Source organism: Pelodiscus sinensis, chromosome 1, assembly GCF_049634645.1.
Source record: "Pelodiscus sinensis isolate JC-2024 chromosome 1, ASM4963464v1, whole genome shotgun sequence".
In the NCBI taxonomy this organism is placed as follows: Eukaryota; Metazoa; Chordata; order Testudines; family Trionychidae; genus Pelodiscus; species Pelodiscus sinensis.
Window position 1 is genome coordinate 82653384 of NC_134711.1, and position 22391 is coordinate 82675774.

The 22391-nt window shown below is 38.8% G+C and overlaps 1 long non-coding RNA gene across 3 annotated transcripts in view; it reads left to right on the plus strand.

Annotated features, from left to right (window-relative positions):
• Positions 1-22391, plus strand: part of LOC102452623 (uncharacterized) — a 139612-nt gene that overhangs the window by 105019 nt on the left and 12202 nt on the right. For 2 of the 3 annotated variants that reach the window (XR_001367901.3, XR_001367904.3), the window contains 3 exons: positions 1390-1572; positions 4096-4317; positions 5060-5248. This is a non-coding gene — a long non-coding RNA (uncharacterized LOC102452623). The remainder of the gene's footprint in view (positions 1-1389; positions 1573-4095; positions 4318-5059; positions 5249-22391) is intronic. The other variant, XR_012905267.1, reaches the window with a different exon arrangement.

The window sequence follows — 22391 nt, forward strand, 5'->3', positions numbered from 1 at the left end:
TTCCATAGGAAAAAAAACAAAAAAGGAAAAGAGAGAGACAGAAAAGGAAATATTGGAAGGTAAAGAATATTATGTTTATATTAGTGCGTTGCAAAGCTGTTATAAACAATACATTTGAAACATAAATGGGGTAGTATATAAAGGTTCCTTCCTTTCTTCTCAGGGATTAGTAAGGCCAATCTAAGAGCCTTTATTACTATTTGTATGCACAAGAAATTGTAACTTTTCAACATCAGTTTCCAGAATTTTGGAAGCAAATTCCTTGTCTTGCATTTGGTTTTATATCTAGTCTTCTTTTGGGTTTCTTTTGCTCTTCTGCCTATTTAACTTTAAAGGTAAAACTGTTAGGATCATTCAAATTGTATTGTTTGGATAGAAGCTGGAGAGATTGCATTACAAATTATCTAATATGATTTATTTTTATTTTGAATAAAAAATGGAAATAGGTATGCGGACCTTTTCTGTTATCAGTTAAGTCATTTGTATGGTTTTCAAGATACATTAAAACCATTATTAACTAAATATAATTCCGGATAGCATTTTACAGAGATATGTTGCAGACTTCAGCCAAATTAAATATAGTGAGATTTTATTTTTGATTAATAAGCAAAATAAAAAATGGCAACTGAAACCCTCCTGTTTTAATGGGCAATGCCCTCACGTCGAAAGGGGATATTGCTCAGGCTGGAAAATGTTATTCCCTCTGATCAGTTTCCTATTGTCAGTAGTTTTACTGTTGCTATTTTCTGGTATTTCTGTTGCTGTTCAAGAGCAGTTTTAAAAAATTACAAATCAATATTTTGTTTTGAATTGGCAATACAGCAAATAGCAGCAAAATAGATTAGTAATGTAATTGCAGACAATAGGCAAGATTGAGTTGCTAAAACAGTGTATTGTTGTTTTAACCTAAACCCCGTAATATTTTATGTAATTGGGACTTTGGACATTGTTAGAACTCAGTTGGAGTATCAAACCTCTATGAGGATTAGAGAGGTCCACTAAAGCAGTGTCACAGCAGATGTGCCTGGTTTTTAACAGGATTATCTCCTGAGATGTGAAGAAATGAACTCTTGTCATAGTTTTAGAGGCATTAATAATGTTAGTAAAATGTTAATGGTAAATGTGCTAATGTAAAGAGTTAGAAGATTAGTAATGCATTCTTTTGCATGGAAATAAGAATATAATAAATGTCCTGCAGGTGATTGGAGCTGCAGCAATTTTATCAGAGATTAAAGTTTTATTGACCTTTGCTAGGGTGATTAACCCTTCTGAAATTAAAAGCCAGTGCTAAATTATTCCATCTAATTTAAATGCAAACACAGAAAAGAGTGGTATGTCATTCAAGTTTTTTTTTAAAAAAATGTTTTAATTTTCATTTTTACATGTCAGTGAGATGCGATTGCAGAAAGAGGAAGATTTAGTTCTGGCAAAACTAGTCCAGTGGCAAAGTGCAGAACTGATGTGGCTGTCATGGTAAAGGAATTCCGGAATAAAGAACCACTGTCTGAAGCTAATCTTTACATGCAGGAGCTATATGGTATCAATGGCGGAAAATTGGAACTTATTAAAGAGGTATGATATATAAGTCATATTGATAGGTTTTGTTTCCCTAAGAACTTGATCCAGGAAAGCTTTACACAAGTGATCAATGCTACTCTTGTGAGTAGTCCTATTGAAGTCAACAGACTACTCTCATGAGTAATGTTGCCAACCTGCGCAATCTTTTTCAAGATTGGTTTATAGGTAATAAACATGCTTTTATCTAACACACAAGCATTTGGTGCTTGATTCTCTGGAAGACTGAGAACTTTGATTTTAGATCAATAAACCACGTAAGCGCCTGCTTAAATGTAAGTGTGTGATTAGTTCTATTGAAGTGAAGAGCTATTCACAGACCTAGATGCTTTGATTTCAGTGATACTGTTCATGTTGTTTAATATTAAGAATATGTTTAAGTGCTGAAGAGGCCTAAATCACCTTGCAGGATTGATCCCAAAAGTACATTTGCAGTTAAGCACATGTGTGACCTGAGTAGTTCATTGAAACCAATGGGACTGGTCACAGGCTTAAAGTTTTGTGCTTGCTTAACCTGTTTGAAGGACTGTGGGTTGGTTTGCAAGGACCACTGTACAGCCTTCAAAAATTTTGGTTTTAGATTTAGGTTCTTTTTACATTAAAATTACACATTCCAAAGAGTATTAAACCATATTAATTTATTCGTATGAGAATGCAATGTCTTGATTTGTGCTTACTTCACTGCATGCTCCAGAATTTTTGGCTCAGAGATTGCTTCAGAACTATTTATTTTATTCTTTTTATTTAGTTTTTAAATAAAAAGTAACACCAAGTTAATTAATATTTTATGGTCATTTATGGCAAAATTGTGTCTTAATGATGCACCAGGGATAAGGATCTGTGTATTGCTGGGCTGCCCAGAAGCAGTTCAGCAGGAAGATTGTAACCATCTGAGGGCTTGCCTCTTGAAAAACTGGAACCAAAATAGTTCAATCCATTTTAAGTCAGACCTCCCATTATTTTGGTAAAACTCTGCATGTGGGATGTTTGCATGTTGGATAAGAGGCTTTCAGCAAAATATCAGAAAGTGTGAATGAAATAGAGTAGTTACTTTGGATCCAGTTAGTGTATAAGCTAACCCTCAGAAGGTCATTGCTTCCCTCTCAGTCTCACCCCCACCCCACTCCACCCCATTCTTATCAGGAAGGAATTAACCCTCAGAAGGTCATTGCTTCCCTCTCAGTCCCGCTCCCACCCCACCCCACCCCATTCTTATCAGGAAGGAATAAACTCTATCAGGTTCACATCCAGTACACCTTAGATTCCCTGGTGTGCCATCACTTGCAAGGGGCAAGTCTTCCCTCATTCACTTCCCTATTCTGTCCTTTCTTGGCAACCTGGTTCTCCTCCCACATGGCTGCCCACAGTGCAGGTATATGGATCAGGGGTGTAAGGGACATTTCACTAACCCAGCAATAATTTGGCCATTAGTGGCTCAATGCATAGTAAAAAGTTCCTATCCTTTCATAGAGTGCAACACTATTAAAATTATAATTAATGTGCTTTCTCCATTCCATATTCATTTTTCCTCTCTTTCATCAAAGAAGAATTCTGCCAAGGTAGAGCAGTCCAAAGCATTGTAATTAAGGAGCCTGAGGTAGCAGCTCACTGCTGCCTAGTCTTTTCATTTACACTTTAAACAGCCTTCAGAAAGACAGGCTTCTGCTTGTGGGACCCCAGGAAGAAAGTGAGGCAGAGATGAAAACTATACTTGTGCTCAAGTGACCTAGATGGAACAGCTGGCAAAAATATAGAGGGGATTCTCCAGGGTAATGAATCAGACCTTGAGGCTTGGATTAGCAGCATGTTTAACTAAGAGATCCATTTGCTAAAAGGATCATTGCCTGATTCTTAATTATGGGACTTGCATTCCATTCCACATTTATAAACAACTCATTGTTTCTCTTTTGTGAGGGTGTAGATTAGTAATTATTAGCTATTAGCTTTTGTCTCTGCAGTTCTCAAACATTAAACTTACAATATAAAATGATGATCCCATATTTACAAAACTAATTTGTTATGAAATATCATGAATAATCAAATCCAAATAAATGTTAACTTAAATGTTTTAAAAGTGCGCTTATAATTTCCAAATTCATTTAAATGCATAGAGTATTGTATTTAGTGCTATTTACTATATATTGCACAAGCTTGGTCTTCTGAGACCTGAGTTTCTATAATAGGATTTAATACTTGGTCTCTGTCACATTTATTAATAAAGGGCACATATGCAATCATGTGCATTTTTTTTCTTTTCAGTGTGATTAAATATGCTCATTCTCTCTCCCCTATTGTAAAGTAAAGTGATACATGTGAGGGAGAATAGTTAAGCATATGTATGAGAAATTCTCCATGTACTAGTCAACTTCAACATTGGCCTGTTTTTAGTTATTTAGTTTTGCAATAATCCTTAGATAAATATTAGTTAATACCAACTACATTTTAGTAAATCTCAACACCACTTAATAAATGAAAAATGCAACCAGTTTTGGTATTCTAATAGAGTATTAACTTTTCCAGCGAATGGTGAGTTGTGCCGTGGTAGTGCTCAGTGAAGAGAAACTCTGATTCATCAAAGAAAAGGCAGATCTTTCAGAGACAGGTCAAATCAACTGTTTTGATGAAATACAGAATATGTCAATACAGTATAAAGGAAGTATTTGAGAGACTATGGACAACTGCTGTTCAGTTTAACATATGTATGACAAGTGTACACATCAATGCAGAGGAAGTCGAAAGGAGGTGAGGTTATATTGTTGCTTCAGATTCAGATGGCAGGGGAACTTCAATTTATTTTAGTGAAAATTAGAAATTGGTTCATCCTAAATTCCAAAATTTGACCTTTGTAAGAGCAGTCTGTGTGGCTAATAGCTATTTTAACAGCAAATTGGTTCAGAGTGCTGTTTTCTACCATACATTTTAGTTTGTTTTCTTTTGAACTCCTTGTGTGGTGGATAAAGAGCGCTCGATAATGTGTTAATATAGTGTAGTGATATTTAACTCAACTCAGACAGCCAAATTAAAACTAGAGGTTTGTTAACCCACTTAACTATGGTACTTGATACTGTAGCATTTTCATATATTCCATACAACAGGAAATTATGCAATACAGTGTATGCATGTGTCTTCTGATTCAAATAAATGCTGTGCATTTTTTAAATCTTTATTGGATTAGTGTTTCCACTGATTATTACAAAGAGTTAATATTTTAACAAATATTTTAGTAGACTTAGTATTTTATAATATTTATAGCAGACAATATGGATATTAAAAAAGTTTTTTTAAGTGAGTATTTCTGAGGTACGGGACAGGAAAGACCTACTATTGTCTGAGACAAGATAATATGCTATTTTGAAAAGAAATCAATTTTGCTTTATATGGTCTCTTATGAGAACAAGAATTAGCCTGAGGTAGGCAAAATTGTAGATTCATTTTAGACATCTGTTAAAAATCAATAATTCCCTTTGTCAATTTTTTTCATCAGGTTCAGAATTTATGGAAGACTATCTACAAACTGACAAAGGTATTTTGCCTACTAGACTTGCGTAGCCTTTTGAAAATGCCCACAAATATGAAAACGAAATCTGAAAAATTTAAAATCAGCATGTCACTTATAAAAGATCTGTGTACACCTGAGATTTAGCCAAGATCCTGGAATATGATGAATCAAAAGGTAAAATGCTATACATTTGTTGTCATAATATGTGTTCCTACTTTGAATGTATTGTCTTATACAAATTAAATATTTCCTCTGATATTAATATACAGTTGTCCCTATGCTTTACTAAATGTTGTTTGATGAAAATATAGAAAAACCATTAAAATAGAAAACATGGGAAATGGTATTTAGTAAGTGGCTTTGAAAACACAGATGTCAACATTTAAAGTTAAGTGATTTGTAACAGGAGTATTTTGGTATAATTTTTATATTTACTACAGTTACAGTGAGGTGAACACGGGAAGGGAGCTTTTATAAGCACAGAAGAAAAGAGACATTTTTAGTGGTGTTTTCTTGATGATGATAATGTATACCTTATGTGACAAAAAGAAAATGAAAATTCACTGAAGGCATTTTCATCAAAAATTTGCTAGTCAGATATGAGAGCTTGTTTGACCAGCATAGCCCATAAATACACAAATATTTGAAGAAATATTAACCTTGTAAATCCTATGTAATGATCATTAAACCTCAATTCAGACATGGAGCAACTGTTCTAAATAGAAACATTGAGGAACACATCTATACAGAAAATACAGACCAATTTCTGAAAATACAGGCCAATTAAATAGTGAGATTTAATTTAGATATTTTTCACTGAGGCTGCATCAGCTATGTATTATTGCTGATTTACTCTTTATTTCCTCATCTTATCTGCAAAAAAGAGACTCATGCTTATTGGAATATTACTTGAAGAATCTAGCTTTCCCCCCAAATTACACACTTTTTGCATAAATGTGCCTAATTACCTGAATTCAGTTTTGATTAGCAGTGTTAATTGATGCAGCTGTGGATGGGATCTGTTTACCTAAATTACCATGTGCAAACAGCAATACGTCTGAAAGTGAATATGCTAAACTGAAAATACTAATTAACTAAGACAAATTGTTATTCAAGTCACATCTCAGAGCTTTTTAATGAAAGCCTGGATGTGTCAGAGCTTTATGATATTCAGACAGAAATGTCTATATTACATATGATTTCTAAATTTAATTCCTGAGAACAGATGGGATGTCGGCTGGGGTTCTTTTGAGTTGCTTCCAGTATTAATGTGAAAATTTTACTCTATTGGCAACAATCACGATGTGTGTGAGTGTTTGTGTGTGTGTGTGAAAGAGAGAGAAAAACCCTCTGTGCTTTGATAATATGCCAACCCAGTGCATCAAGAATGGTCTATTTTTTGACCAATATATTTACAAATTTTATCCACTCACTTTCTCTAAAATGAAGATTAATATACTATCATGCAAATTTAATAAAATCAGTTGGTAAATTTAATCTTGCCATATGCAGAAAGGTTAAAAGAGAACTAACTCTCCATGAAAGATGTTTGATTTCCCCCCCCCCCCCCCCCGTTTTTTGCAACAACAACCTGTCAACTTTCAATTTAAGAGGAGGAGTTCTGTGTGTGATAACAAATATACATTCTTTGCCTTTAAAACTGTCATAGGGCAGAGTATTAAAGAATTACTATTAAAAAAAAGTGAAAATTCATCATTTCTGTGTTTACCTTTTGTACGAGGTTCTCTTCCATTGTTAATAATTATCATTACCATTAATTAATATTACATATATAATTTGGAGCGAAGAGACTCATTATATATATATATATATATATATATATATATATATATATATATATATAGAGTGTGTGAGTGTGAGTGTGTGTTTGTATATATATATATGATCTGTCTGTCTGTGAATTCCGCCTAAATGGTAACAGATAGGACCATCACATTTCATATGAAGCTTCCTCATATCCTAACTTAGAGCAAGTTCAGTGTTTGGTTGTGTCAGGAAAACAGGATGGGCCTGGAATTCAATTGTTTTCATAAAATGGAAAGGGAGGGGCAAAGAGGAGGGATGCTATACTACAGAGTGACCACTGGGGCAGTGAGCATGGGGAACAGCTGTACTACAAAGTGACCACTGGGGGCAGCTGCACCAGGAAGGAAGTGGCCAGCTGGGGACTGGGCTCACTATCTTGCTGGCCACCAGCTCAGGTAAGTGGCCCCCTTTTCCCAAACCTGTACCCTCTGGCTCTTGACCCCCACCAATTCCACCACCACGCCCACCCTTGAGCACTGCCAGGAGCTGGTCAGTGCAGTCCCAGCCTCATGTAGGAACCACAGGTTGCATCCCCCAGCATCACTGGGACATCCAGCATGTCCAGCTAGCCTGTGTCCCCATCCCCTGAGATAGGCCTGGGAAATGCCATTGGGGCCGGCCAGCCTGCACAGCCATCGCCCTTCACTCCCCCTGCTCCGCTACGCTGGCAGCCCCCCCCAGACCCAGCTTGAGCCTGGGAAATGTCTGCAGGAGGCCTGCATGCCCCCCATCCCCACCTCCCCGTCCCATGGGCCAGACCTGGGCAATGCCAAGTAAGCCTTCTAGATACAAATATATGAGTCCTTATCTTACAAAACAGTTTGTGTTCTGGAGAAACAAAATGGTAGACTATCAGTACTGAGAACATGGATGATTTATTTCAATTATAGACACTGAAATTGAATTACATCAAACTATATTCCAAAAGTGTCACACTATAGTCTTTTTTCATGTTATTTTAGTTTACATGGACAATCTGGTATGCAGACAATGTATTGTCTTTAATGTGTCTCCTGCCACCGATTATAGTAGATACTACGGTGTAAATATGCTACAGTCTAGTACCAAAGAGAAGTAAGCATGTATTGAATGACTTAAACTAAAGTGAAGAATGAATATAACAATAATGTGTGTATTCTATATGCGCATTCTCCAACCTCTTTATTTTTATGTTTGCATAAGAGCTAAAATTTCAGGACATCTGTAGTGGGAACCCATCAGCTTCAATGCAAAGCCTAATAATTCCTTCACAAGCTTTCTGTATAATGCACTGTCCAAATGCAAATCACATCCTACAAATATTGTGACTAATTATTAATAGGAAAGAGTTGTTACAGTTGTAATTGACACCTCTGCCATAATTTTCTCAAAATCTTTGGTAATCAGACTTATATACTGAGACATGTAGGGTTGTATTTCTTGTTGTCAAATTATTATTCCTGGCTAGTGAGCTAGATTTGGTTCTGTGTTACTCCAGAATAAATATTGAGTAGTTCCAATGAAGTTACTCCATATTTACAACAGAGTAATGGAGAGCAAATTTTTTCCCTAATATTGTATGTTGTTGCACAATATTATTTTCAAAGGTGCAACAGTCTTGCTTTTGCACAAATAAATAAATGCAACTTTCTAGGTTGTCAACTAGGAATTTATGTCACTGTTTATTCTAGTAATTTACTGGGTGTTGTGCCAGGAAGCTTCAGTCAAGCCTTGTCTTACTTATGTAGGCTCTTCTACATGAAAGCCAGCATAGCTAATTATATTTCCTGTATTTTTCCTTAGTGTGTGCTCAGTATACTGAGTATTTTAGAAGCAATTTGACATAAATATGTCTCAATGAAAAATTAAGAGACTGAGTTGGAAGATGTCACTTTAAACATGCCTGCCAGGATTAAATCTATACTTGCACTGTGCCCAAAATACATACAAAACCCGAAACCTGTAAACTAGTACATTGTTCTTGGTGATTGCACCTGAACTGCTCTTCTGCATGTAGCCAATATATTTCTCACAAAATATATCTTGTCTTTTAGTGTAGGAAGGAATGTTGGAGACTTAACAAATGTTCATCTCTCCTGAGCTGAACCCTACCTCATTTAGGTGCTGATTGTTACTTTCCCCCTTCCATTAGGAGAGAAATCAAGAAAGATGGTTCTCCCTGAAGGTTCTTGAATTGATCTAGGTTGTAATATTTCCTAGAAATGCAAATGACCCAGCTGCAAGGCCAGCTTTTCTCACCAACCAGGAAGATTTACATTGAAAAATTACTAAGGCAAAAAAGTAGACCGCTAATGATGCAAGCCAAATCTGTGCCACTGCAGTAACAGAAGCAAAGGAAAATTCTACACCACCATCACAGCTGCAAAATTATGATTCACTGACTTACTCTGAATAGTGAACTGACTCTTCAGTTCAGACTCTCTAATCCAGATACTTGGCCAAGTGTTAACTACTGCAAATTCATATATTTCTTAGGAGGGGAAGCAAATTCCAGCCCTCCCACCAGCAGGAACCCCATTTTGGACCAGCACCTCCCACAGAAACCCCAGGCATTCTCTTACACAGTGCATGAGTATTGGCCCCTGGAGTCAAGTTGTTTAGAGAACTTCCATGTGCTTTGCTGGCCAGAGTGGCAGCCAGGCCAAATTTAAGTGGTGTTGAGATCCTGTGCACCAGGCTTCAATGCAATTTATCACGGCCACTGAATGGAGGGGTGGCCGGGTTAAATTTCAGTGGTGTTGTGATGATGCAAGATGGAGTAATGCTCCTGACCATTCCAGCAGCAGCTGTATTGATTTAGCATGGGAATGCTGCTTTAAAGCAATTGGGTCTTAGCTCCCTAGCTCTGAAACCTGTGGAACTTTGAGCAAGTGCAAGATCTTGGGGAAAATGGGATACTTGCCCACCACATCACAGCCTTTCCTAACTGATGACACTGGAGCTCTTATTTTACTGTACAGAGAAAATGAATCAAATACAACAGGAATTTACAGAGCTAGAGAACTCAATAACAGCCCCTTTGGCAATCACCAGCCACCCCCCTGTCTCCCCCTACCCCCCCCCCCCCCCCCACACACACACACACTGCAGATTGTTCCCATCACATGAGGTAAAGCTCAAGAAGATTTTGGAATATTTGGCCCATCACTTTTAAAAACTCACCAGTGCTTGCTCAGGCTGGTGAATGCCAGGAAAGAATAAGTGTGTCGGTTGCTAATAGAAATGATCAGTGTCTCCTTTGGAGAATTGAATCTGGCCACTTTACAGGAAAGTGCAAGCCATTCACTGAGCAATCTGCATTCTCAGTGTCCTGCTTGTTGCTTCATAGAGTACAGTAGAGCAGCCTGCATCTGTGGCAGAAAACAGCCTCCTTCTTCTTTTCACTGCACAGAAGGCTCTGGCCATAATGATTTGGATTTGTTATCTATAGGCTGCATTACTGTATCACTGTTCTATGATCTTCAAAACTAGAAATGGGCCAGTACTCTGCTATATCAATGGCTACTTTTCATCCATGGCTCACCAATCCATCTCCCGAGACTTAGAATGAAATGTATAAGTATGTATATGACAATGATAGCCACCATAGAAATACCTTTATAGATCAATGTTGTGGGAGGATGTTTCCAAATAGTGAGGTTAGCTGACCCGTGAAGAAAGAACCTCTTTTGAGGGAAGTATTGGAAATACTATTACAAGAATCACTTCACACTAGATTGAACCAAAGCACTCAGAAATATACTATAGGAAATAATTATTCAGGATAGACAAAAATGATAAAGGCTTTTATGTATTGAATTACTTTATTAAAGGCCCAAACCTTCAAGGTGCTTAGTACCTCCTGAATACAATTAGACTTGAGGTCACTCAGCATCATGGAAGACTGGAGCCTACAAGTGTTCATTCAAAGGCTTGTATGCATTGAGCTTTTGCTTTTATTGGTAACATACGACGTAAACATCTCCTCAGTATTTAACCTTCCAAATCTTCAAGATGCAGGTTAATCCAGCAGCATCTATTTGTTATAGATTTATTAATAATATGTTCCACAGAGAAGTATCAAAAAGAACAACTGCTGTGTCCCCACGCATTCATTTCTCCAGGGGATTGTCTCCTAAATATATATGGGTCAGTCTTTTCCTGAAGCAAACATATAGGTTTTTCTGGCTGATGTGAGGGGAAAGAGTCCTCCTGCAATTTATACAATTTTAGGCTCTTCCATGTTTGGATTAAATCTTGGATTTAATGTGTAAAATCACACTATGAAAAATAAGAGCTTTTAAAATGTGTATTTCCTGTCTGCATTCTTACCACCATCCTTTCTTCAAGTATGTTTGAGAGATGTGTAATACTGAGTCTTGCATCATCCTGAGAATGTCTGTTTAACAACGCTTATCATTCTTCCTCCCTGGAGTTCTATGCCTTCAGGTCCAACCCCAGAACTCTACCTCTCCCTCTTTTTCAGGATCTCACCAACTTCTTTACAAAAATTGGAAACCTCCTTCAATACGGTGTTTCTTCTTTCACCCCGTTTGCTAACCTTGAGCTGTCTCATAATTACTTTCACTCCATTTCCTTTAGCTTTTTATTAGCTAACTGCATCCCTCTTCTCCACCCTCAACCTTTCAGTATCCACTCTCCTTTCTCCTTTCCCTCAGTGCACTGTCCCTCCTCAAAATGTTAACTTTTGAACCCACCTGTCTGTTAAACAACTGCTGCTCCTCCCTTTCATCTTTAAGCTCTTTGGCTGGCAATACTGATTTACCAGTATTACTGCTGTTTGTTTCTGCTAGCACCCCAATGACTTTAAAAGAAGGCAGTGACCTTGTCACAAGGCGCATTCCCTTCTCTCCTGATTCCATCCTGGCCTCCTTTATGTTCCACTGAAATGTCTCTCAGCACCATATTTGGTTACATTTTCCTGGGCAAGTCAGAAGCTATGTCTACACATAAAATGATCTATCAGAAAAAGGTACGCAAATTGCGCTCTGCAATTTGCGTACCTTTTTGCAATAGTTTTCTCAGAAGAGGCTCTTCTGAAATTTGGCCCGTCTACACTGGGCCATGTTTCAGAAAAGCCTTCTCTTTTCAGAAGAGCTCTTCTTCCTCATGGGAGGAGGAAGACAGGGCTTCCGAAAGAGCGCATCTGCTCTTCCGCAAAAAAAAGCGGAAGAACAGACACATTTCCTGGATACAGCAGAGTTTTTCCAGGATATCTCTGTAGTGTAGACATAGTCAGAGGGCCTCTACTTTATGCTCATCTTCAATCTTTCTGCAAAGTGATCTGAGAGACTGGAGAACAAGGGGCCATGAAAGACGAGAGAAATCAAAGTATCAAGGAGGAAAGAGTGGTCTCTGCTCTTGGTACCCTCCTTTACACCCTTTACAAATTCCCAGCCCTCCCTCCCGCCCCCCCCCCCCCCCCGACATCCCTGTGTAATCCAGCCAGGGAGCCCTTATGGGTCGGGGTGGGGCTGTCCATTCCCATTCACCAAGCCCTGCCCCTTCTAACCATCGCTTCACCCTCATGGCACCCTCTCCCACCCTTGGACAGGGATTACCAGGGGGAGGCTGGTGCGGGGCAGCAGCAGTGGTCAGCCTTCCCATACTCATTGAGGTGGTATGATTAAATTATCCTCTCAGCTGATGGTTTACAGATCTAACTGTCCACCCCAACCTCCTGTCCAATCCCATATATTTGATCCATATTACACTGCATAACCACCAACCTCAAGTTTTAACATAGCCAAAATAGTAATATGTAATAATGGTAATCCCTGGCAGTGGATACTGATATATTCCCCATCAGTCACTCACTCTCAGTCCTACGGGCATCTTCAACTCCTTACATTTCATCTCCTTACACATCCAGGCTATCATTGAGTAATGACACTTCCTTCCTATCAGATGTCCAAATCCACATTTCTGCCTTTTCTATCTGGCTTCTTGAACTGCTCCCATCACTATTTCTGGGTCCTTCCACTAGCAAATTAAATGGCATGACTAACATAATTCTTTTTCTCATCCTCTCCCCTGGGGAGTTGTTGACCATGGTCCTCGTCCTGGAGTTTTAGGCTATGATTTAGTTATGCCAGGCCCAGTTTAATAAGCACCTTGATAAGGACCAAGACCTTGAACTTGACTCAATGTTCAGTGCAAGGATGGGTGTGATGTGCTTGTGATTGCCTGTACTGTTGTGGTTCCTCACTGCAATATTATGTAGTAGTTGGAGTTTCCTATGGACTGATGGCTTTAAGCCTGGGTTTAGTGTGCATCTCTGTAGTCCAGATGCTAGGTGATGAAGGCATGTGTAACTGAAGCCAAGCCATTATCTGCCAGAATCAGACAATTTCCTGGCTGGCTGGAGATGATAGAAAGTGTTGTTTTGGGGTGCTGAATCTAGGAACTCTCTTATACTGTGGACTTAACTGACAACTAGGAGTGTGTGCCCTCAGAGGAGACCATGGCTGCTTTTCTCTGCCAACCGGTATAACCTGAATCTTGCTCGGGTTCGGTTTCAACTAGCTGTTCATTTAGTTGCTGGTGTTGTACAAGTCTTGGTGGTATGGTCATGTAAAGTGAAGAATAAGTAAAGCTGTGTGTCATCTGCATAATATCAGTCCAGCTAAGTGCAAATGAAACATCTGTTCACGTCCTGGTTGTCTACTATCTAGATTACTGCAGCTTCCTCTTCTCTGTCCTCTTTGACCTCATATTCAGCTCTTCCGGACAGCTCAAAAGAAAGCTCAACCTTTGACGAGACCACACCATTCATGTTGCATTTCTGTATGCAGAGAAAGACTTATGCTTTCAATCTAAACATACTTTTATTTTAGTTTATAGAAAACAAAAGAACAAAAGTAGAGTCTCTATGACAGAATGTGTCTCCTAAGACTCTTCATTAGCTCTGCCTTTAACACTGGTTCCCTGTATCTGCAGACAGCCATGTTCATTTATATTTAAAGGTGCAGTATAACGTAAACTAGCTATGTAACTGAATGTGCCACAACTTCCTTCTTTAATCACTCTATTTGGCTCTCCTCTGCATGCCATATTAAGTTAAAATTTGTGCCCCATATTCTAGATGTCACATAATGCCACTCCAGTCTTTATCTTGGGTCTTGTTTCATACGGTTACCCATTTATTCCCTTCACTACCTTCTTCCTTCCTTCCTTCCTTCCTTCCTTCCTTCCTTCCCTCCTGCTATACACTGAAGCATCTAACAATGAAACACTTTAAATGTTTCCTCTATTTGAATGTTCATTTTAGTAGCTAATCAGACTATAGAGATTTACATACCGTATCTCTGCAAACAACCACTTTTCAGTTGTGAGCAAGTTCTGGGTATAGCATCTTTAAACTGTGATAGGCTTAGACTTTTCCATTTTAGTGTAATTATAATTTTCTAATGCTACAGATTTCAAAAACAATCTTCCATGCATAGCTTGGATTATGCTATATGTTTAGACGGATGAAAGAACTGGCTAAGTAGTTTTGCTGTTTTACACTGTGTACTCTGCATGTGTGTGCTTGAAAATGTTCTCTAGTGTGTCCCCCCTTTTCTGATCTATCCATGCACACCCATAGCATATAGTAATCATGTGAAAAAATTGCATTTATGCTATCCCCTTAAGCACCTCCCCTGCCCTTTTTCCTCTAGTTCACCTAATTAGGGCTACTAACATTCCAAAGCTCTGAGCATCCACTCTCAAAGAGCAATCATTTTCTTTTCGCAAAATAATTTGCAAGGGAAGTGTTCTTCTTTTCCCTTTATGAGAGGAATTTCCTCCATTAGTTATATTGGTCTTGAGCAGGATGAGGCAATGACACTTTTAAAATCCAGTCTCCACCAGTCAGGCCCACCAACTGAGAAGTATACCTTTAGAAAGTAGAGAAAATAGGTTCCCAGTGGAATGCAAAATATTTGGTCATCTGGACAAACTACTATTGTTAATCTGTAGAGATCTGTGAAATGTGGTTGCTATAAATGTGCTCTACCTCCAAGTAACACATAATAAACATATGGAACCTTAATTCTGCCCCCCACCTTGTGCATACAAATTATTATATGGTCTTTAGTTACATGATCACATGCTATTTCTTCACTCAGTTAAAAAGGAACTTTGGGCATGTCACTTCATCTTTTTCCCTTCTATCTTTTCTTTGTTTTGTCCATTTAGATTGTGAATCTTGGTAGAGCTGGTTTAAAAAAAAAGATACATTTCATTGAGTTTGTACACTGCTAACATGGGCCCCTATTCTAGGTAGTGGGCACGAGATACTACAGAAATAAAAATATTAAATTAAAGTAATGGAAATGTACATAAATAGGGAACGATAGATGAGAGGCATAAATACCAACAATAGCACTTTAAACTTCATGTTTGTATGTCAGCAACCGATGTACTGTAGATGAGCAAATAATGGAATGTCATGTGGATACAAAGAACAATAGGAAAATTATCTATCAGCATTATTTTAAATTACATTGAAAGCTCTTCAGAGTAAGAACCATGTCTACTTCTGTTTGTACAGTACATAGTAATGCCGTTCCCTCATCCTGATCATTGCCTCTGGGTGCCGTTGGAATACAAATATTAAATAATGTAATACTGATAAAGATAGGAGGCTATGCATGAAGGAAAGGGGAAGCTAACTAACCGAAATGAATATTATAGTTGTTTCAGTAATGATACAACTCGACCAAGAACCAGTGTTTTATCAGCTGAGAACACACACACACTGACACACACAGAGTTAGTGTATTTCAGTAGTATTACAGAAATATAGTTGTCAGCATCAAATTCATCAGCTAATAGAAGACAACAGAGAAAAGTTGGGATCCAGAAGGTTTCTTTGCTACAGCTACTGGGTAAATGGTTCTACAGTTAACCTCTAAGGCTATGTCTAGACTGCAAGCCTCTTTCGAAAGAGGCTTTTTCGAAAGATACTTTCGAAAAAGCCTCTTTCAAAAAAGAGCGTCTAGACTGCAAGCGGAAGTGTCGAAAAAGCAAGCCACTTTTTCGAAAGAGAGCACTCAGGCAGTCTGGATGCTCTCTTTCGAAAAACCCCTGTTTGCATTCAAGAACGCCTTTTTTCGAAAGAGCACTTTCGCAAAAAGGCGTTCTTCCTTGTGAAATTAGGTTTACCGCTGTCGAAAGAAAAGCCACGTTCTTTCAATTTAATTTCGAAAGAACGCGGCTGCAGTCTAGATGCAGGTGAAGTTTTTTCGAAAAAAGGCTACTTTTTTCGAAAAAAAACCCTGAGTCTGGACACAGCCTAAGTGTTGAAAACAGTGGGAATGAGTTGAGAATATGAGGAATGTACAAGATTTCTATATTACCTGTATATAACTTAAGCAAGAAACTTAAAACATCCGTGTCCTGTGATATGAGCCTTAAATTGGAAAATAAGATCATGGACAACCTCAGAAAAATTAGTAAAAGAATAGTAAATCGGAATATCATCAAGATTTTGATGTTAATTCTCCATAGTGAATGCAGTAGGAAATCCACTTTGGACTTGATAGTATGTTTCACATAAAATGTTACACAAAGTCTATTTAAGGTCTCCATATGGTGGTTTGCAGAGTCAAACTTGTTTTATCAGTGATGGCACACTTTGTAAAGTCCATAATCTTTTTAGCAACATTCACATTTCAAGAAGTAACTTTTAGCTGCTGTTCTGATGGGAATTAGTAATTCACTGTCCAGTTTTTGGTGTTCTTAGTGAGGGTTTTATCTGAGAAATGACCGTAGGATTTGTCTCTTTATCTGTTTTGATAAATGTATAAAACTATAACAGCAAGCTAGATGCTCAGATACCACAGTGATGGGCGCAGACTCTAGATTGAAAATAAGGCTCAAAAAGCATTATGCTGCCAGTTCCAGGAGCTATAGGGTTTGATCTGGCTAAAGGGATGAATGGGTACAGAGTTTTATTCATCTACCATGGGCCCTCTCTTTGGATTGGAAGGAAGAGGATCTGGTGTCTCACCATATTTGGTCCATTGGCTGTTGAGTGGGATTTTAAAATTCCTTCTGAGCCAGTAGCCATTTTGAATTTGCTATTACCTATCCTCCTTCCTTGTGGTTTATAGGCCACTTTAATCTGGTTCTCAACATCCTGAGATGCTGAGGGATTTTTTAATTGTCTTTTGGGGTCAGAAAGGGCTTTTAAATTCTTCTTTATGACCCATGAGGTTTGTGTTCCTGAAGTTTTATGTTAATTTTTTTTGTCATAACATATTCAGGTGTCTAACATATAGGAGATGGTAAGGTCCAGCTGGCAGGTTGGCAGACCAGTTAGGCTCTGGCAGCTCAAGGGTTTGGTGTATTATGCAGGGTATTTTCTTTCTAGGATTTATGTATTCTAAGCCCTCCCTCCATCAGTTCAGCATCACTTCACTGTGAGGTAGGAATTTGGCTGCAAGGCCAATTTCCTTATCATTGAGAGCTACAGGTAGATTTCCCTTCCCCAAACCTTAATGTTTTGCTGGTCCTGCAGTTGGTGTACAGGCCGGTTTTGGAATGCGCTAGCATTTCCCTGCTTGCTAGCATAGGGTGGTTAAGCATCTTCTAGTTCTATTTGGCTATTTAGAGTTAATAAAATTAGGGTTTCATTTTAATCACATATATTTGCCTTATTCCTTATTCTAGGCGTATTTCACAGTCATGACTCTTCTCCCATAGTAAGAATTCTGTTGACTTCAGTGAGAGCAGAATTAGGCCAAGGCAGGGAACATTTGAAAACCTGACCCATGAACTGAAGTCAAAACTACCATAACCACAAATGATTTTATAATAGGCAAGCATTTCAGCTGTACAAATGTAAATAATACTATCTGTGATGTAAAATGTTATAGTTTGGACTTTAATTGTGCTAATAAGCTAATACCAGGCAGTTTTAAGATGCCTTAGAATTGAAAAAAAAAAAGATTAAAAAAACCACTTCATGGTGTAGATACAATATAGAACGTGTCATATCAAGTTCCTTAACAATTTAACACTAAGCCCAGTAATTTTGATCATTTTTTGAACCTGTAGTTTTTTCCCATGCCAGAGATGCATACCTATTATCCACGAGAGAACTTTTTAAATGGTTTCTAAATGTTCACCTGCCATTATTCACATTCACTTGCATAGGCAAATAGAATTTAGACATACAGTCCAGATAGAGACAGACTCTGTAGCTGAGCATCCAGTATGCATTCACAAACAACATTATTTATCTGTGTAAATAATTGTGCAAGTTTGGGCTCATACATTTAGAAGCTGAGTTGAGATCTCTGAAAATGTGGCCAACAATGAATGGGCAAAATGACTCACCTGTTAGTTTGTTAAATGTAGAGCAAATCCTCCGTTCAGGGTATTTCCCCCTTAGCTAGTCTTTTTTTCTGGTCTTACATATTTGGATGTCTCTGCTTTTAGTGCAAAGCAGTAAATCTCTGATTCTTTTTCTCTGTCCATAGTATTTGGCGGTAACTATTTTTTAGAGTGTAGAGAGTTGCAATTGTTTTGCTGCTAAAAAGTTACTGTTTCAATTTTATCGTTTCAATTTGTGCTACTTAGGTTGGATTCAACATTGCCCTCCAGGAAGGATCTTCTCTGGAGAAAGTTTTTGAGGTTGCCCTTGAAAAGTATTTTGGAAGATTTAAATCATTTTAGCTCCCAAGCCAGTAAAGAATGTACTTTGGAGAAAATCCTTAACAAAATGAAAATCGATTGGAAAGGTGTTTATTTTAGTTTTTCATCTTACATGGAGACTGGAATTCTTGTTCTAACAGCTGTGGTATGCATATAAAAGCATTTAAATCTTAAATTGAAATGCTGAAGAAACTATGTACAAAATCTTATTTTACCTTGTTAGAAGAGCTTTAATTAGCTTCTTTAATGACCAGAGGAGAGAGGTTTCTCTCATTTTTTTCTCTCTAAACATGCATGAAACATTATCAGCTCCCAATGAAGCACATACAATATTTTAATTGCATTTCATTGTTCCCAAACCTAATTTGTTGAAAGTTAATTCTAATGATATCAATGCCTGAGCTGAATCAGTGCTCACATGAGAGCTTTGGTAAAATGAAATTTTTATACACAATAAGTCCACCAGCTTTTTCTAACTACTTTTATTATCTGTCTTTAGGAAGATATAATTTATTTTTAAGAGCGAATTGCTATTTAAAACATAAACATTACAACTAACAAATGAATGATTACTTTTTTCAGAGCACTCAGCTCTCAGAAATACACAATAATAAGGGATTCAAAAAGATGTGTTTCTTAGAGAGTGATTTTTAAAATAGAACAGTTTGGTGGTGGTGATGGTGATGAATATTTGAATAAATATTTCACTTTGAGGGGGGTTTACATTTATTTATTTCCATCTATACAATTTTAACAAGAGACAATTAATAAAACTAGTACCTATCAGCTAACTCTGGTTATCAGAGCTAACCCCCAGCAAAGATTCTTGACCCACACATGACCAGTGTTCTCTATAAGCTGTGTCCTTGTGCAGTGCTGAGGAGAAATTATAATGCTGCCCTACTAATTAGCAGAGTGCCCACAGCTAGTTTTTTGTTTCTACTGGCAGTGCACATTCAACACATTGCTCTGTGCACATAAAAAAATGTATTCCGCACATGGATGGAAAAAATTCATATATGAACAGAAAAGATTAGAGGGAACATTGCACATAACCCTCAGCCCACTCCCCTCCATGCAAAGTAAGTAGATATTCTTTATAAGGAGCCATGCAAGTAAACCATGCAGGGCTAGACTGGAGCTGTTTGGGAAGCTGATTCCAAGCCACAGGCCCCTATTTGAGGAAGTTATAATCAAGATGGATCCAACTGACCCCAAGGACAGAAGCAGTGTTTTAAATAGGAAGGTCCCAAGCCATTTAAGACTTTATAGGTTAAAACCAATGCCTTAATTGCTGTCTGAAAACAAGTAATTGGCCAATGCAGACTGGCAAGTTTATAGATTGATTTAAAGTGAACTGCCAGGCAGAGCACGTTGCAGTAATCCAGGCTTTAGGAGACAAAGTCTCAGAGCACAGTAGAACAGGTGTACACTGAAAAAATGGTTGCACTCTCCTGGCCTGACAGGTGGGAAAAGCCTGCCTGACCACTGATCCTAACTAATCATCTGGCAGAAGACAGGGATCGAACTTTGCTCCCTAATTCACAGTTTTAAATCCAGAAGGAACCAGTATGATTTCTGCACTGGAAAGAGAGAATACCTTTTAAAAATGAAGATATTCTATCTTTATTTAAGCCAGGTGTGAAAGTAACTTACATTTCTTTAGATGTTCTGTTGTATTGTCCCCTGGGGGGGTGTGCTCAGGGCAGGACGTTGGGTGGAGTATGACAGCATCTGTAAGAAATTTAAGTGTGGGGTGGAGTGCTGGGCTTAGGACAGAGTGTTGGAGTGTGGGAGGTGCAGTACTCAGACCAAGAGTCTGGGGTGGGGGTGGAGCTTCAGGTAAGAGGCTTGGGGTGTGGGAAGATGCAGGAATCAGGGCAGAGGTCTGAGGTCTGGGGGACTCAGGACAGAGGGTTGGGAGTGGAGAGAGTATGGGGGGGGGTTCAAGCACACTCTTTAGGGACTGAAGCCCCTTCTCCATTTCTATCAATGCTGCTTGTTGCTTGTTCTTCCCCTTCCATCACTATCAGGAAGTGAGAAGAAAACACACAGTCACAGAATCATAGACTCCTAGGGCTGGAAGAAACCTCAAGAGGTCATCGAGTCCAATCCCCTCACCAAAGCAGAACTAACCGCAATTGAATCAACCCAGCCAGGGCTTTGTCAAGCCGAGACTTAAAAACCTCTAGGGTTGGAGATTCCGCCACCTCCCTAGGTCACCCATTCCAGTGCTTCACCACCCTCCTAGTTAAATAGTTTTTCCTAATATCCAACCTGGACCTCCCCCACTGAAACTTGAGACCATTGCTCCTTGTTCTGACATCTGTCACTATTGAGAACAGCCTCTCTCCATCCTCTTTAGAACCTCCCTTCAGGTAGTTGAAGACTGCTATCAAATCCCCCCTCACTCTTCTCGAGCCCAAATCCCACAACCTCTCCTCATAAGTGAAATGCTTCAGCCCCCCTAATCATTTTGGTTGCCCTCCACTGGACCCTCTCCAATGCATCCATGTCCTTTCTGTAATGAGGGGCCCAGAATTGGATGCAATACTCCAGATGTTGCTCCCCTCCTGCATTGGCCACGAGGGAGAGGAACGTGGGGCCACTGTGAGCTGTTCTCTCACTCTCTGACAGTGATGGAAGGGGAGCAACAAGCAGAGTCTGTAGGAATGGGGTGCCTCAGCCCATCACCTTCCCCAAAGGACACTCTGCAGTGGCTTAGGGCTAGAGCCAGTGTGGGGGTACAACCTCATTCTGCCCCTTCCATCTGCCTGCTGCTTAGCATGGCACCCTCAGCCAGTTCTTGTGGGAGCAGTGCACCAGAGAGCACCACCTTACTTTCCCCTCTGATTTAAAGACTCAAACTAATTGAAAATCTTCCGCACAATTTGGTAATTAGGAATAGTGATGGATTAATCCCACTGTTAAAGAGTCACATCTTATTTCCGGTTTGAATTTTTTTGTAGTTCAATTTCCAGCCCTGGGATGATAGTATGAATCATAAATGGCAGGCACAGTGTTACCCTCATCATTTCTTCTGGTTGCTTATTGCAGCATGGGAAAACTCAATGACAATGGTGATGAGTAAATACTTAAAAACCTAGATAGAAGGCATCACTTCAGTCTTATCTGGATCAAGATTCAGGAAAATGGCTCCCATTCACGCCCCTCTCTCTCCCAGGCTACGTCTAGACTGGCCACAAATTCTGGAAAAGGGATGCAAATCAGGTAAGTCAGCATAGGGAAAGCCGCGGGGGATTTAAATATCCCCCGCGGATTTAAATATACATGTCCGCCGCTTTTTTTCCAGCTTGGGGAAAAGCCGGAAAAAAAGCGTCTAGACTGGCGCGATCCTCCAGAAAAAGCCCTTTTCCGGAGGATCTCTTATTCCTACTTTTCCCCAAGCTGGAAAAAAAGCGGCAGACATGTTTATTTAAATCCGCGGGGGATATTTAAATCCCCCGTGGATTTCCCTATGCTGACTTACCTGATTTGCATCCCTTTTCCGGAATTTGTGGCCAGTCTAGACGTAGCCCCAGTGTCTGGCACGCTCACTTGTGAAAGAGATAGCTGGGTACTGTCAGTGTACTGAAAGTGTCCTAGGACTATCTTGTCCCAAATACCCATGGAAACAGGAGAAATAGGAATCAGTGCCAATCCCCATAACAGTGTCTTTTAGGAATAAGAGTAATTACCCTACCCCACCTTCTGAGTAATGCTCCAAAAGGAAAGAACAAAATGATAAATGAATAGCACAACTCACTCCTGCTGAAGTCCAAAGATAAGTACTCCATTGTCAATCAAACGTCTCAAAACAAATAATCCTAAAAATAGTGAGACG